Source organism: Triticum urartu, chromosome 2 (assembly GCF_003073215.2).
Source record: "Triticum urartu cultivar G1812 chromosome 2, Tu2.1, whole genome shotgun sequence".
NCBI lineage: Eukaryota > Viridiplantae > Streptophyta > Magnoliopsida > Poales > Poaceae > Triticum > Triticum urartu.
This window is the reverse complement of record NC_053023.1, coordinates 373,176,804-373,179,824: the sequence shown is the minus strand read 5'-3', so window position 1 is coordinate 373,179,824 and position 3,021 is coordinate 373,176,804.

Sequence of the window (3,021 nt, the reverse complement as noted above, 5' to 3'; positions counted from 1 at the left end):
GATCGTGCCAAATCAAGAACACGAGAGAGAGAGAGAGAGATCAAACACATAGCTACTGGTACATACCCTCAGCCCCGAGGAAGAACTACTCCCTCCTCGTCATGGAGAGCATGGGATGATGAAGATGGCCACCGAAGAGGGATTGCCCCCTCCGGCAGGGTGCCGGAACGGGTCTGGATTAGCTTTCGGTGGCTACGGAGGCTTCTGGCGGCGGAACTCCCGATCTATTGTGTTCTCTAATAGTTTTAGGGTACGTGGGTATATATGGGTGAAAGAGATACGTCAGGGGAGCCACGAGGGGCCCACGATGGTGGAGGGCACGTGTTAGGGGGGGTGGGAGCGCCCCCTGCCTCGTGGCCTCCTCGTAAGTCCCCTGGCGTGCACTCCAAGTCTTCTGGGCTTCTTTCCTTCCAAAAATGAGTTCCGTGAAGTTTCAGGTCAATTGGACTCCGTTTGATTTTCCTTTTCTTGAAACCCTAAAACAAGGTAAAAACAGAAACTCGCACTAGGCTCTGGGTTAATAGGTTAGTCCCAAAAATGATATAAAAGTGTATAATAAATCCCATAAACATCCAAAACAGTAGATAATATAGCATGGAGCAATCAAAAATTATAGATGCGTTGGAGACGTATCAGCATCCCCAAGCTTAATTCCTGCTCGTCCTCGAGTAGGTAAATGATAAAAACAGAATTTTTTATGTGGAGTGCTACTTGGCATAATTACAATGTCATACTTCTTAATTGTGGCATGAATATTCAGATCCGAAAGATTCAAGACAAAAGTTCATATTGACATAAAAATTATAATACTTCAAGCATACTAACTAAGCAATTATGTCTTCTAAAAATAACATGGCCAAAGAAAGTTCATCCCTACAAAATCATATAGTTTAGTCATGTTTCATTTTCGTCACACAAGAATGCTCTCATCATGCACAACCCCGATGACAAGCCAAGCAATTGTTTCATACTTTAGTAATCTCAAACTCATAAACTTTCACGCAATACATGAGCGCGAGCCATGGATATAGCACTATGGGTGGAATAGAATATAATGAGGGGGGCTATGTGGAGAAGACAAAAAGGAGAAAGTCTCACATCAACGAGGCTAATCAATGGGCTATGGAGATTCCCATCGATTGATGTTAATGCAAGAAGTAGGGATTGCCATGCAACGGATGCACTAGAGCTATAAATGTATGAAAGCTCAACAAAAGAAACTAAGTGGGTGTGCATCCAACTTGCTTGCTCACGAAGACCTAGGGCACTTGAGGAGGCCCATTGTTGGAATATACAAGCCAAGTTCTTTAATGAAAATTCCCACTAGTATATGAAAGTGACAAAACAAGAGAGTCTCTACTATGAAGATCATGGTGCTACTTTGAAGCACAAGTGTGGAAAAAGGATAGTAGCATTGTCCCTTCTCTCTTTTCCTCTCATTTTCATTTTTTTGGGCCTTCTCTTTTTTTATGGCCTTTATCTTTTTGGGGGGGCCTTCTCTTTTTTATGGCATTTCTCCTTTTTTTTATTCCTCACTTGGGACAATGCTCTAATAATGATGATCATCACACTTCTATTTATTTACAACTCAATGATTACAACTCGATACTAGAACAAAGTATGACTCTATATGAATGCCTCCGGCGGTGTACCGGGATATGCAATGAACCAAGAGTGACATGTATGAAATTATGAACGGTGGCTTTGCCACAAATACGATGTCAACTACATGATCATGCAAAGCAATATGACAATGATGAATGTGTCATGATAAACGGAATGGTGGAAAGTTGCATGGCAATATATCTCGGAATGGCTATGGAAATGCCATAATAGGTAGGTATGGTGGCTGTTTTGAGGAATATATAAGGAGGTTTATGTGTGATAGAGTGTATCATATCACGGGGTTTGGATGCACCGGCGAAGTTTGCACCAACTCACTATGTGAGAAAGGGCAATGCACGATACCGAGAGGCTAGCAAGGATGGAAGGGTGAGAGTGCGTATAATCATGGACTCAACATTAGTCATAAAGAACTCACATACTTATTGCAAAAATCTACAAGTCATCAAAAACCTCACTACGCGCATGCTCCTAGGGGGATATATTGGTAGGAAAAGACCATCGCTCGTCCCCGACCGCCACTCATAAGGAGGACAATCAAATAACACCTCATGTTTCAAATTTGTTACACAACGTTTACCATACGTGCATGCTACGGGACTTGCAAACTTCAACACAAGCATTTCTCAATTTCACAACTACTCAACTAGCACGACTTTGATATTATTACCTCCATATCTCAAAACAATCATCAAGCATCAAACTTCTCTTAGTATTCAACACACTCATAAGAAAGTTTTTACTAATCTTGTATACCTAGCATATTAGGATTTTAAGCAAATTACCATGCTATTTAAGACTCTCAAAATAATCTAAGTGAAGCATGAGAGTTCATCTATTTCTTCAAAATAAAACTACCACCATGCTCTAAAAGATATAAGTGAAGCACTAGAGCAAATGACAAACTACTCTGAAAGATATAAGTGAAGATCAATGAGTAGTCGAATAATTATGCAACTATGTGAAGACTCTCTAACATTTAATAATTTAAGATCTTGGTATTTTATTCAAGCAGCAAGCAAAGCAAAATAAAATGACATTCTAAGAATGGCAGACATCATGTGAAGAAGCAAAAACTTAGGATCAACCGAAACTAACCGATAGTTGTTGAAGAAGAAAGGTGGGATGCCAACCGGGGCATCCCCAAGCTTAGATGCTTGAGACTTCTTGAAATATTATCTTGGGGTGCCTTGGGAATCCCCAAGCTTGAGCTTTTGTGTCTCCTTAATTCCTCTCATATCACGGTCTCCCTAAATCTCAAAAGCTTCATCCACACAAAACTCAACAAGGACTCGTGAGATAAGTTAGTATGAACCATTGCCAAAATCTTATCATACTCTACTGTAGTAAATCACTAAAATTATTATTCAACATTGCATACTAAATTCCTCTGCATAT